The sequence below is a fragment of the Heterodontus francisci genome, chromosome 18 (assembly GCF_036365525.1).
Source record: "Heterodontus francisci isolate sHetFra1 chromosome 18, sHetFra1.hap1, whole genome shotgun sequence".
NCBI lineage: Eukaryota > Metazoa > Chordata > Chondrichthyes > Heterodontiformes > Heterodontidae > Heterodontus > Heterodontus francisci.
The window spans coordinates 11,081,089-11,095,932 of record NC_090388.1 but is presented as its reverse complement, the minus strand read 5'-3'; the positions used below and the strand labels follow the sequence as shown (position 1 = coordinate 11,095,932).

Sequence of the window (14,844 nt, the reverse complement as noted above, 5' to 3'; positions counted from 1 at the left end):
GATGGATTTTGATAGAGTAAATAAGGAGAAACTGTTTCTGTTGGCGGGAGGATCAGTAATCAGAGCGCACAGATTTAAGATAATTGGGAGAAGATCCAGGGGACCGATGAGGTGAAATTTTATTCAGGTAGTTGTCATCTGCAATGTGCTGCCTGAAAGGGTGGTGGAAGCAGATTCAATAATATCTTTTAAAAGGGAATTGGATAAATACTTAAAGGGGGGGATAAAATCATAGGGTGACTGGAAAGAGCAGGGGAGTGGGACTAATTGGACAGCTCTTTCAAAGAGTTGGCACAGGCGCGATGGGCTGAATGCTCTCCTTTTGTGCTGTATGATTTTATAGCAGGGTTTTCCGACATATGGTCCACGGGCCAGGATCTGGCCTGCCAAAAGTTTCCATCGAGCCCACGGATGTATTTTCAGAGATGGGAAATTTTCCATTGTCGTCGTCTTTCAGACTGGCTTTTTAAAAAAAATAAAACTTGTGCTGTCAGCTGACCGGTGGTGGGAGCGGAACAGCTGTTTCTGAACTTCGGACAGCTTCAGGGTTTTCCGGCGGGTTCCAACTTTTCTTTTAAAAGACTGCCGGAAAACCCCGAATCTGTCCAAAGTTCAGAAACAGCTATTCCTGCTCCTAGCACCTGTCAGCTGTGAAACAGATGGCGCAAATTTAAAAAAAAACTGATCAAGCACAAAGTTGCTGTGCTAAGTGCTCCTGATCCCTGCAACTGTCAGAGACAGAGAGAGAGAGAGAACAGAAAGAGAGACAGTGGGGTGGGGGTGGGGGGTTTGGAGGCAGAGAGTGGGGTGGTGGGGACAGAGAGAGAGACACACAGGGGGCGGACAGAGAGGGGGTTGCAGGGAAAAAAAGAGAAGGGGAGACAAAGAGGGGGGCACAGAATGAGGATGACATGGAGTGGGGGGGGGGGGTAAACACAAGGAGAGAGAGAGGTAGAGTGATCAAGGTCACTCCTGACAGATGGACATCTATCCGGAATACTCCGCGTTGTTACAGCAAGTGTGCGGGCAAACATTGACTACTTGTGCAAGTAAAAAATGCCAGGTATCTCACTAAATCAGTGACCAACATAGTGATGAGAAAGTAAGGCAACAAATTCATCTTCTCATTTAAAGCTTCTTCACAAAAATTCACATTTGTTGTTTTGATTAATAGTAAGATAAATTTTTTATGTCTTTATCTTTCCGAAATTGTCTCATAGGCCCCCCCATATAAGACAAAAATTGTAATGTGGCCCCCCCATGCGCAAAGGTTGGTATGTTCTATGGTATATGTGATATGGCCGGGCACTGTCCAGTTTCCTGTGGTGACCTCCTACCGTATTTTAGGACTGCTGTATTGATGGAATGCTGAAGTAAACATTGCTTGGCTTCCAGATCTAAATCATTCCAGATTTTACCTTTTAAAGGTTTCATGTAATAATACTTCATTTCTTTTGGTAAATAAAACATTTGCCTTGATTCCTCTGTTTTTATTTGAGAACTTTTTTTTAGATAAAAACAGAAAATGTTGAAAACACTCGGCAGGTCTTGCAACATCTGTGGAGAGAGAGAAACAGAGTTGATGTTTGAGGTCAATGATCTTTTATCAATTGTTTTTTAATATAGTCGATTAAAATCAAACAGTAATGTTAATGAAGTATGTAGTCTTGCTTGCTGCTTTGTCTAGGTTTAACAGCTAACATCTCTTTAACAGTATTTAAATTGTTATATCCCTGACAAATGGACAGAAAAAAATGAGGCGTTTCCTTTATAAAGTACTTTAGTCTCATCACTCATAACGTGACCCAATGCTTCAGGTAGAATGAATTGGTTTCCAGTTCAGTCGCCACTGTTATTTTGGGAAAGCTGGACAACCCTTCTACCCGTACCATCATAAGAAGAGATAATGCAGCTAAACGAAGATGAAGAATCCCATGACCTTTTAGTTGCATGCTGTTGATTGGCCATGGATCTCGAAAGGTCACTACACGACTCTGTGGTTCTTTTAATTGTTTCTCTTCTCTCTAGTTTCCTGCACATTGTGGCTGTTGCTTTTTTTTCTTATGTGGTTAACATATTCTGTCCCCTTCAACCTTCCTGCTTCTACAAGTTCTTTGCCTCTATTCCTGACAACTGCATCAGGGTTCAACAGGGATCCTTATGTCGAGACAGAATCCTGGCCTCGAAAGACATGTCTACATTCAGATGCTGCATTCTGAGACAAAAGAACCTTCTTAAAACAAAGAAACAGGAAGTACAATTGAGTGGAATATAAGGAAGTTAAGAGACTGGTTAAAAAAGCTGAAGTAGAAAATGAGGTTAAGATTGTGGGAGTATAAAGCACATTGTGAAAGGCTTTTGTAAATATATATTTGGAGCAAACAGGCATGAGGGTAACAGTAGGACACTTACTGTGTCACTCGTGCACTTTTCATCAAAGTGATTTCCTAAACCACTACTACATGTGAATGTGTGTGTCTTCAAAGCGGAAACCACAAACTACCGTTCCAATACAGAGATGGCAATTCTGGGGCAGGCAAATATTAAGGATTGTAAAAATTACAATTCAAAAGATAACAGGCAGGATGCAGTCAAGGCCTGCCCAGGTCACGAAAGAAAACCCGACCCGAACCTAACAGAACCAGATCAGACCCGAGCCCAACCCGGCCCGAGTCCCTCCCTTTTTTTCCACGCCCAACTCGACCCGACCTGACCACCAGAATGTTTCCTTTACCTACCTTGCAACTCCCAATCTTCGGGAAGCTGCAGCATGAGCGTGATGATGTCATAGAGACACTCACTGCGCAGACTCAGAGTTTCCTACTTTGACGTCCCGGACTCCCAGCTCAGGTAGGGTTTTTACTTTTAACACTTCTTGCTGTGTGTGTCTGACCTGGACCCAGCCCGACCCGACCCGACCCGAAAAGCCGGACCCGGAAGAGTGACCTGACCCGAACCCGACACATGTCGTCTGGTCCCGTCGGGTTCGGGTCGGGTAGCAGGCCTTTAGGATGCAGTCAAAACTCAGGGAATGTGTAAGGAAACGGCCAATGACATCGTACATCAGTCACAAACTTTAGGAATGCATTAGAACCCGAAACAGGGCTCAAGGATTGAAAAAGGACAAACATTACAATACAATAATTCATAAAAAGAAGTTTGCAGATAGCTATGGGGACTACATGCAATGGATCTGACATCTGTAGTAATTCAAAGTTGGAGGCCATTTGAAAGAGGGAAATAGTGAGAGGAATAGATACATTTAGCAGAAAGGAATGGAAAGATATGCCAATAGGGTGGGAGGAGACCAAAGGGGCTGCATAGCCTGTTTATGTGCTGCAAAATTCTATGTAATTCTTTATAATTCTATGTAATATGGAATAATTAGGAGGCATTACCATGTCTTTTTGGAAAGGCAGTCAAGACTAGAAAATGTATTTGACTTTGAGAAGATATTGAACCCAGTTGATACGTGAGACTGAGTAGATTTTCACGAAGATTTTGACAGTTTCATGCTGGAAATTAGAAAAGGGGACGGAAACACTGCTGTTTAAGTTTGTTAACAATACAAAACTAAGCGTATGGCTGCAAATAACTGAAGAAGCAAACCAAATATAGAGGAATCTAGAGTGAAAGCGCTGTCATTGACATATCATTACATGTATCAAATTTGCAATCGTATAATGACTTTATTGCAATAAATGTCCTCAGCCACTTCACACAGGGAAACATGAATATTGAGAGGGAGTAGAAAAGGTGGGGGATTTGACCAAAACAAAGGTTTTCTGGAGGCGTTTAAAGATGAAACAACATATGCTTTGGGAAGGGAATTCCAGAGAGTAGGGTGAGGTGACTGTAGCCACATCCTGAGAACAGAAGGAGTGGGTGTATATTGCCTCTACAAATAAAGCTGAAGGGCAGGCGTAAAGGTTTGAACACAGAGTTTTAATGGAGACTTGTTGCTTCAGCTTACACCTGCAAACAGACTGAATGGGAGAATGAATCACATAATATTGCATCACTTCCTGTGATGACATGCATATTAGCATAAACATATAGTTAAATGATTCTATTTAACATACTAACAAATATACTATCATAACAGTGGGGTGGGGGAGTGGGAATGAGAAGGAGGCCTGATTCATTGGATTGGAGTTTGGTCTGGGCTGTAGAGTTCAAGAGGCTGTAGTGGTATGGAGGGGTAATTGTAGACAAGAATGGGGAATTTTACTTCAGTGCATTACGGGCCCTCAAGTTTTGCAGAACGTTTTGTAGCGTGGAGCTTGAGAGATTGGTGATATGAGTCTTGAGGTCACAAAAGCATAGATAATGCTTTTGTGGGTAGCTTGGGCAAGTCGCTGTGGAGGTTCACAGTGATAAGAAGATAGAAATCTGTGACCTGAGTAATGGAAAGGATGTAGAGTTTGAAATTGATGAAAGTTCTGAAACGGTGACAGACCTGAAATGTTAGCTCTGTTTCTCTCTCCATAGCTGCTGCCAGACCTGCTGAGTATTACCAGCACTTTCTGTTTTTATTTCAGATTTCCAGCATCTGCAGTATCTTGCTTTTGTGTTGTGATGATGATACTGCACTCCTGCTGAGCGCTTATTGCTGCTTTTACACAGAACTCGGACATTGTTCCTAATTTTAATCGTTAATAACATTTATCACAAACTACAGTGGATCAATTCTTGTAGCAGACCCATTTACTACTGTTGACATGTTTGTTAACTGAACATCAGTGATCAATGAGTTGATAAAATGGAGAAAAAAATTTCCTTTCAGTTATCTGCTTGAATCAAATTCAAATAGGTGAATCTTTAACCTGAAGAAGTCTTTGCCTTTCTGCTGTAATCCTGATGTTGGCCATTTCAGAATCAGTAATCAAAAAGACTTTTGAGAAAGTGTGATTCAGAGAATCATAGGAACAAATTGAGGCATTCAGACCCTTGAGCCTGTTCCACCATTCAGTTAGATCATGGGTGATGTGTATCTGAACTTTATTTACCCACCTTCATTCCATAACCTTTAATACCCTTGCTTAATAAATTATCAATCTCAATTTTGAAATGGACCCCCAGCATCAGCAGCTTTTTGGGGGAGAGTGTTCCAGATGTTCACTGTCGTTTGTGTGAAGGAGTGCTTCCCCCCGCCCCACCTCGTTAATCTTCAATACTCAAAGAAAGATAACTGAAGTCAGTGCAACCTTTCTTCATAATTTAGCCCTTACAGCCCTGGTATCATTCTGGTGAATCTGCACTGCACCCCTTCCAAGACCAATATCTCCTTCCTGAGGTTCAGTGCCCAGAACTGAATGCAGTGCTCCAGGTGTAGTCTAACCAGAACTGTACTGCTGTAACATAACATCTTCCCCTTTGTCTTTCAGCCCCCTTGAGATAAAGGCCAACATTCCATTAGTGTTCTACATTATTTTTTACATATCTCCACAAGATTTTGGTGATTTCTGTTCTTGAACCCCTAAATCTCTCTGTTCCTCCACAGTTCCTAGCTTCTCACCACTTAGAAAAATATTCTGATCTATCTTTCTTAGGTCCAAAGTGAATGCCCTCATACTTTCCCACATTGAACTCGATCTGCCGCAGTTTTGTCCACTCATGTAACCTATCAAAGTCCCGTTGAAACTTTCGGCTCCAGTCTACACTGTATATTGTGTCATCAAACTTAATGTTATAAGCAAACTTGGAAATATGATTCTCTATTCCTTCATCTGAATCATTTATCAATCTCGCAAAAAGCTGTAGCCCCAGTATGGATCCCTGGGGACGTAACTAGTCACATTCTGCCAAATTGTGTATATACCCATTATCCTTACTCTCTGTCACCTTCCAGCTAACCAATTCCTTACTCATGTCAATAGGTTGCCCCCAATTCCATGTGCTTGCATTTTTCCTAACAGGCTGTTTTGTGAAATCTTATTGAATGCCTTCTGGAAGTTTATGTAAGTAACATCCAGAGACACTCCCTTATCTACCATGTTAGTGACCTCCTCAAATAATTCAACTAGGTTCATTAGATATGGCTTATCCTTTACAAATGCATGCTGGCTCTCTCTGATCAGTTCATTGTTGCCTAAACACTTTTTAAAAAGTAAAATTAGGTGTTTTATAACAATAGAACATTTGTTTTCTGTTGATTACCCTTTAAAGTAACAAGTAATTTCATTCCAACGGGGATAGGTTTTGTTGAAGTATGTGGGAAATAAATCATGGCATTGGAAGTTTCTCAGTATGGGAGGTGCAGAATGGAGAACAGCTGAACGTATTGTCAAGAAAAGATCTATTGATTTATGATTGATGAAATTCATGAGGGTTCGATGAAGGTGATGAGACATCGGTGTTCAATGGGACTACTCAATGTAGATGCCACTGCCAATGAGCTGAATTCCAATTTTGGTGCTGATATTGAACAGATGTAGAAAGTAATACAAGCATACCTGACAGGAACAGAAAACTTCCTAGGCCATTATTGCTTGCCTCCCAGAGGCTATTTAAGAGTCGCATGGACAGAGGATTGAACAGATGATGTTCCTATGCTACAGGCTGATGATGATGTCTTGGTACTGATTTCGCCCTTCCATTGATTTCAATCATCAAGAAAGCATCATCCCACCCATGCACCATTACCCCTGGAGTCCTCGAAAGATCAATCCTTGAGCCCCTCTACATCTTACCCCGTTGGTGATATGGGATAAGTTTTCACATCTATGCTGATAAAATTGTTTGACTTCACCACTCCATCTTTTGACCAGCTGGGCTCTTACCCACCACTTACTCCGTGCTGCATGTTTGATTGTTCATCAAGTCTTGTATCAACTTTAATTTCCTCTTTTAAGTATCACATTAAAAAACACTCCTCAAAGCCTCTCCACCATCTACAAGGCACAATTCAGGAGTGTGAATACTCTCCACTTGCCTGGATGAGTGCAGCTCCAACAACACTCAAGAAGCTCAACATCATCCAGGACAAAGCAGCCTGCTTGATCGGCACCCCATCCACCACCTTAAACATCGACTCCCTCCACCACCACTGCACTGTGGCTGCAGTGTGTACAATCTACAAGATGCACTGCAGCAATTTGCCAAGCTTTCTTTGACAGCCCTTCCAAATACATGACCTCTGCCACCTAGAAGGACAAGGGCAGAAGATGCATGGGAACACCACCACCTGCGTGTTTCCCTCCAAACCACCCACCATCTTGAATTGGAAATATATCGCCGTTCCTTCTGTGTTGCTGGGCCAAAACTCTGGAACTCCCTTCCTAACAGCAGTGTGGGTGTACCTACCCCACATGGATTGCAGCGGTTCAAGAAGGCAGCTCACCATCACCTAAAAGTGTGCAAAGGAAACCTGACCCCAGTCCGAATGCTGGAGCCGGAAGTCCGACTTGACCAGGCCCGAACCCGACACGTGTTGTTGGATCCCGTCGAGGTTGGGTCGGGTAGCAGGCCTCTACATCAGTACATGGATAAAGGCCTGCTACCTGACCTGACTCTGATGATGTGTCTGGTTCGGGCTGGGTCAGGCTGGACTTCCGGGTCTGGCATTCAGGCTCAGTGGGGTTTCCTTTGCACACCTTTACCACCACCTTCTTGAGGGCAATTGAGCATGGGCAACAAATGCTGGCCTTGCCAGTGATACTGACATCCCATGAACAAATAAAAAAAAAAGAATTCTACTGCCTTGCTTTAGTGATTTATTTATTGGTTTTGGAAACTTGCAGTAATGTGAAATGGGCACGTTTGTTTAGGTGGCAGCACTGTGTAATTCTAAGTCCTGACCACTCGTTAGAAATTCCACAAGAAGCCTGCTGATCAGGTTAGGAAGACAGAAACGTGTTGCCTTGGTGACCGTATGCTCTTTACAGTAATCTAATTGTACACAACTTGAATTGTGCAAATGTTTACTCTGTTAGTAAGATTTGGGTGGGATTATAATAAATTCAAGAATAAACCATCAGGAGAATACTATTTCAACAGTGCAACAGCCGTAAAATAGAAAGAACAAACAGGATGTAGTTTACCTCCCATGGAATTTGCTAAATGCCAGACCAAAGAGAACAATAATGGGATAAAAAGATGATCTTGCACCTCAAGGGGCCTAGGGTATCATTAACTTGAAAGCTGACACTGGTAACAAGTGGAATGGTATCTGATTTGTGTTACCAATCTTGTGTGTACAAAAAGAGAACCTTATAAGACTAAAATAGCAGCCTTTTCTGTTTCTTTTAAGGGTGTATAACATTTCACTTAGGTTACACATGCATAGTGAGTGTATACAACATTTTACTGTATACATCGCCTCATGGAATTTTACCCACAGAAGGAGACCATTCAGCTCATCATGCCTGTCCTGGGTCTCTGAAAAAGCAATCCCTTTGCTCCCATTTCCAAGTCATAGAGAGATACAGCACTGAAAGAGGCCCATCAAGTCTGTGCCGACCATCAACCACCCATTTATGCTAATCCTACATTAATCCCATATTCCCTACCATCTACCTACACTAGGGGCAATTTACAATGGCCAATTTACCGATCAACCTGCAAGTCTTTGGCAGTGGGAGGAAACCAGAGCACCCGGCAGAAACCCACGCAGTCACAGGGAGAACTTGTAAACTCCACACAGGCAGCACCCAGAACCGAACCCAGGTTGCTGGAGCTGTGAGGCTGTGGTGCTAACCACTGTGCCTCCCTGAGTCCTTTTAATTTTTTCCCCAAATATTTATCCTCTTCCCTTGAAGAAACTAGTATAGATTCTATTCTGCCAATGAAAGCCTTTCTGTGTTCTAACAACCCACAAGTTTTCCCTAACATCTCCCTTCTCTTTTGGTGGTGATTTTTAATGTTTGCTTCTCGTTACTAACTCACCAAACAGTGGAAATTGTTTTCTCCTGATTTATCTCCTCAAAACTTCTCAATGTTGAACGGCTCTATCAGGCATCCTTTTAATCTTTTTGTTCCCTCAGTTCCTCTAATCTCTCTCCACAACAAAACCATCTGACCCCTGATATCATCTCAGTGAATCTCTTCTACACTCTCTCCATGGCCTTAATATTCCCCCTAAAACTCAGCACAGGTTACAATGGTCTACCTGGGTTTAGCCAATGTTCTATACAGGTTGAATGTTACTTTTTTGCTTTTGTACTGTGTCTCAATTTATATAGAAACGTAGGATCCCAAAAGTTTTGTTTTTACAACTCTATCAAATTGTCTATCCTGTGTTAAGTATTTGAGTGCTTGACTCCCAAAGTTTCTCTGCCCCTCTACTTATATAGGGACAGGAGTAGGCCATTCAGCCCCTCGAGCCTGTCCCGCCATTCAATGAGATCATGGCTGATCCACGGCCTAACTCCATATACCTGCCTTTGGCCTATATCCCTTAATATCTTTGCTTAACAAAAATCTATCTATCTCAGATTTAAAATTAACAACTGTTTTAGCTTCAACTGCTGTTTGTGGGAGAGAGTTCCAAACCTCTACCACCCTTTGCGTGAAGAAGTGCTTCCTAACATCTCTCCTGAACGGTCTGCTCCTAATTGTTAGACTATGCCCCCTAGTTTTAGAATCTCCAACCAGTGGAAATAGTTTATCTTTATCTAGCCTGTCTTTCCCTGTTAATATCTTGAAGATTTCGATCAGATCACCCCTTAACCTTCTAAATTCTAGCGAAAACAGGCCTGATTTGTGTAATCTCGCCTCGTAACTTAACCCCTGTAGTCCAGGTATCATTCTTATAAACCTACGTTGCACGCCTTCGAAGGCCAATATATCCTTCCTAAGGTGTGGTGCCCAGAACTGCTCACAGTACTCCAAGTGGGGTCTAACCAGGGTTTTGTACAGCTGCAGCATAACCTCTGTGTCTTTATAAAGGCTAGCATTCCATTAGCCTTTTTGATTATTTTTTGCACTTGCTTGTGGCATTTTAAAGATCTATGCACCTGAACCCCCAAGTCTCTTTGGACATCCACTGTACTTAACCTCTTCCCATTTAGAAAATAACCTGCTCTATCCTTTTTGGTCCAAAATGGATAATCTCACACTTGCCCGCATTGAAATCCATCTGCCACAGTTTTGCCCACTCACCTAGTCTGTCAATATCTCTTTGCAATTTTATGCTATCATGTCTACAATGCCGCCTAACTTTGTATCATCAGCAAATGTGCATATATGACTTACTATGCCATCATCCAATTCGTTAATGAATAATTGAGGCCCTAACACAGATCCCTGTGGGACACCACTAGTCACATCCTGCCAATCAGAGTTCTTACCCATTGTCCCCACTCTCTGTCGCCTACCACTCAACCAACTTCCTAACCATGTCAATAATTTGCCCTCAACTCCATGGACTTCTATCTTAGTTAACAGTCTCTTAGGTGGGACTTTATCAAATGCCTTCTGGAAGTCCACATAAATAACATCCATAGACATTCCCCTGTCCTCTACCTTAGTCACCTCTTCAAAAAATTCAGTGAGATTTGTCGGGCATGACCTTCCCGTCATGAATCCATGCTGGCTGTCCCTGATTAACTGAAATTTTTCTAGGTGTTCAGTCACCCTACCCTTGATTTATAGACTCCAGCAACTTGCCCACCACAGATGTCAGGCTAACTAGTCTGTAATTGCCTTGGTTCCCCCTTTCACCCTTCTTAAAAAGTGGAGTGACATGTGCAACTTTCCAATCCAGAGGGACCACTCCTGAATCTAGGGAACTCTGAAAGTCTATAGTTAGGGCATCTACAATGTGTTCCCCTACTTCCTTTAACACCCTCGGATGGAAACCGTCAGGTCCTGGGGATTTCTCACTCTTTACTTCCATTAATTTCCTTGTTACCGATTGTTTTACTTACGTTAATTGTATTAAGTTCCTGTCCCCTTTCGGCTATTAATTTTTTCGGGACTTCCGGCAAGTTATCCTCCTTTTCAACTGTAAATACTGAGGCAAAGTAATTGTTCAGCATGTCTGCCATTTCCCCATTATCAATGACAATATCTCCAGTGTCAGCTTTTAGTGGGTCTACATTGCTCTTGACCACCCGCTTTCCCTTTATGTAACTATAAAATTCCTTCTTATTGATTTTGATGTCCCTTGCAAGTTTCCTTTCATAATCTCTTTTAGTAGCTCTTATAAGCTGCTTTGTGACCCTTTACTGGTCTTTGTATCGATCCCATTCGGCCGGATCTGTGCTGTGTTTTGCATTTTTGTAAGCCATTTCTTTTTGTTTTATGCTATCCCTAATCTCTTTAGTTGTCCATGGCTGTTTTTTCTGTGAAGTGGAGCTTTTTCCTCTCGGGTAAATACTCACTCTGTATTTCGTTAGATGTTTTAAATATTCTCCACTGTTCTTCACTCATTTGACCCATTAACAGATCTACCCAGTTTACCGTGGACAGTCTCTGTCTCAAGCAGTGATAGTGCGAGTGAGGTGTCAGCTGGGAAGGTGAGTTTCAGCATAAAATAACTTGCCTTTTGTTTCGGCGGACATGGGGACTGCTGGGTAAGTAATCTTATATATTCGGGCAGTGGCTAAACCCGAAACACGACACATGTAGTGTCTCCCACCCATCCTCCTCCTCTAACCAATAAAAAAAAGGCCTCATGTGGAGGGTTTGGTAAAGTAAGGTTTTCCTTTTATTTTTTAAATCTCTGTTGTCAATTTAGTGCGGAGGGGATGGAAGCTAGGGCAGTTGCATGCTCTTGCAGGATGTGGGAGGTGAGGGTCACCACTGACTTCACCTGTGAGAAGTGCACCCAACTCCAGCTCCTCGCAGACCGCGTTAGGGAGCTGGAGCTGGATGAACTTCGGATCATTCAGGATGCTGAGGGGGTGATAGAGAGCAGTTATAGGGAAGTAGTGACACCTAAGTTACAGGATAAAGGTAGCTGGGTGACTGTCAGGGGAGGGAATAGGCGCACATTGCAGGGATTCCCTGTGGCCGTCCCCCTCAATAATAAGTATACCGTTTTGGATACAGTTGAGGGGGACGACCTACCAGGGAAAAGCCACATTGGCCCAGTGGCTCAGAAGGGAAGGGGGGAGAATAGGAGAGCAATAGTGATTGGAGATTTAATGGTTAGAGGAACAGACAGGAGATTCTGTGGTCGCGAACGAGACTCCCGGATGGTATGTTGCCTCCCGGGTGCCAGGGTCAGAGATGTCTCGGATCGAGTCTACAGGATTCTTAAGGGGGAGGGGGAGCAGCCAGAGGTCGTGGTACACATCGGTACCAATGACATAGCTAGGAAAAGGGATGAGGACCTGAAAAGCGAATATAGGGAGTTAGGTTGGAAGCTGAAAGGCAGGATGAGCAGGATTGTTACCAGTGCCACCTGCTAGAGAGGCTAGAAACAGGGAGCGAGTGCAGCTGAACACGTGGCTACAGAACTGGTACAGGAGGGAGGGATTCAGATATGTGGATCATTGGGATACCTTCTGGGGAAGGTGGGACCTGTACAAGAAGGACGGGTTGCATCTGAACTGGAGGGGCACCAATATCCTGGGCGGGAGGTTTGCTAGAGCTCTTCAGGAGGGTTTAAACTAGTTTGGCAGGGGGATGGGAACCGGAGCTACGGATCAGTGGATGGGGTAGCTGTTGAACAGACAGATACCGAGTGCAGAGAGTCTGTGAGGAAGGTTAGACAGTTGACAGGGCAAAGTTGCAGCCAGTATGATGGGTTGAAGTGTGTCTATTTTAACGCAAGAAGTGTCAGGAATAAGGGTGATGAACTTAGAGCATGGATCAGTACTTGGAGCTACAATGTTGTGGCCATTACGGAGATGTGGATATCACAGGGGCAGGAATGGATGTTGGATGTTCCGGGGTTTAGATGTTTCAAAAGGAATAGGGAGGGAGGTAAAAGAGGGGTGGGGGAGTGGCATTGCTAATCAGGGATAGTATCACAGCTGCAGAAAGGGAGGTCGTCGAGGAGGGTTTGTCTACTGAGTCATTATGGGTGGAAGTCAGAAACCGGAAAGGAGCAGTCACTTTGTTGGGAGTTTTCTATAGACCCCCCAATAGCAACAGAGTCATGGAGGAACCGATTGGGAGGCAGATTTTGGGAAGGTGCAGAAGTAACAGGGTTGTTGTCATGGGTGACTTCAACTTCCCTAATATTGATTGGAACCTCCTTAGTGCAAATAGTTTGGATGGAGCAGTTTTTGTCAGGTGTGGCCAGGAAGGTTTCCTGACTCAATATGTAGATAGGCCAACTAGAGGGGAGCCTATGTTGGACTTGGTGCTTGGCAACGAACCAGGCCAGATCTCTCGGTGGGAGAGCATTTCGGTGATAGTGATCACAACTCCCTGACCTTTACTATAGTCATGAAGAGGGACAGAAGCAGATGGGCTGGGAAAATATTTAATTGTGGGAGGGGGAATTACAATACTATTAGGCAGGAACTGGGGAGCATAAATTGGGAACAGATGTTCTCAGGGAAATGCACGACAGTAGTGTGGAGGTTGTTTAGGGAGCACTTGCTGCGACTGCTGGATAGGTTTGTCCCGATGAGGCAGGCAAGGGATGGTAGGGTGAAGGAACCTTGGATGACAAGAGATGTGGAACAAGAGGAAGAAGGAAGCTTACTTAAGGTTGAGGAAGCAAGGATCAGACAGGGCTCCAGAGGGTTACAAGGTAGCCAGGAAGGAACTGAAGAATGGACTTAGGAGAGCTAGAAGGGGACATGAGAAAGTCTTGGCGGGTAGGATTAAGGAAAATCCCAAGGCGTTCTACACTTATGTGAGGAACAAGAGGATGGCCAGAGTGAGGGTAGGGCCGGTCAGGGATAGTGGAGGGAACTTGTGCCTGGAGTCGGAGGAGGTAGGGGAGGTCCTAAATGAATACTTTGCTTCAGTATTCACAAGTGAGAGGAACCTGGTCGTTTGTGAGGACAGCGTGGAACAGGCTGATATGCTCGAACAGGTAGAGGTTAAGAGGGAGGATGTGCTGGAAATTTTGAATGATATGAGGACAGATAAGTCCCCTGGGCCAGACGGGATATACCCAAGGATATTACGGGAAGCGAGGGAAGAGATTGCTGCGCCTTTGGCGATGATCTTTGCGTCTTCACTGTCCACTGGAGTAGTACCGGATGATTGGAGGGTGGCAAATGTTGTTCCCTTGTTCAAGAAAGGGAATAGGGATAACCCTGGGAATTATAGACCAGTCAGTCTTACGTCGGTAGTGGGCAAATTATTGGAGAGGATTCTGAGAGACAGGATTTATGATTATTTGGAAAAGCATGGTTTGATTAGAGACTGTCAGCATGGCTTTGTAAGGGGCAGGTCATGCCTCATAAGCCTTATTGAATTCTTTGAAGATGTGACAAAAAACATTGATGAAGGAAGAGCAGTGGATGTGGTGTATATGGATTTTAGCAAGTTTTTTAAGGTTCCCCATGGTAGGCTCATTCAGAAAGTAAGGAGGCATGGGATTCAGGGAAAGTTGGCTGTCTGGATACAAAATTGGCTGGCCCATCGAAGTCAGAGGGTGGTAGTAGATGGAAAGTATTCAGCATGGAGCTCGGTGACCAGTGGTGTTCCACAAGGATCTGTTCTGGAACCTCTGCTCTTTGTGAATTTTATAAATGACTTGGATGAGGAAGTGAAAGACTGGGTTAGCAAGTTTGCTGATGACACGAAGGTTGCTGGAGTTGTGGATAGTGTGGAAGGCTGTTGTCGGTTGCAACGGGACATTGACAGGATGCAGAGCTGGGCTGAGAAGTGGCAGATGGAGTTCAACCTGGAAAAGTGTGAAGTGATTCATTTTGGAAGGTCGTATTTGAATGCGGAATACAGGCTTAAAGACAGGATTCTTGGTCGTGTGGA

The 14,844-nt window shown here is 43.7% G+C and overlaps 1 protein-coding gene across 7 annotated transcripts in view; it reads left to right on the top strand.

The window, feature by feature from the left end:
- Window positions 1–14,844, top strand: part of cracr2aa (calcium release activated channel regulator 2Aa) — a 114,796-nt gene that overhangs the window by 1,820 nt on the left and 98,132 nt on the right. The window contains exon 1 of one of the 7 annotated variants that reach the window (XM_068050247.1): window positions 2,768–2,850. The exons of 5 other annotated variants lie outside the window; for them this stretch is intronic. The gene's annotated coding sequence lies outside the window, so the exon portion shown is untranslated. Of the gene's footprint in view, window positions 1–2,767; window positions 2,851–11,386; window positions 11,460–14,844 lie in introns of those variants that run through there. One more of the 7 variants, XM_068050246.1, reaches the window with a different exon arrangement.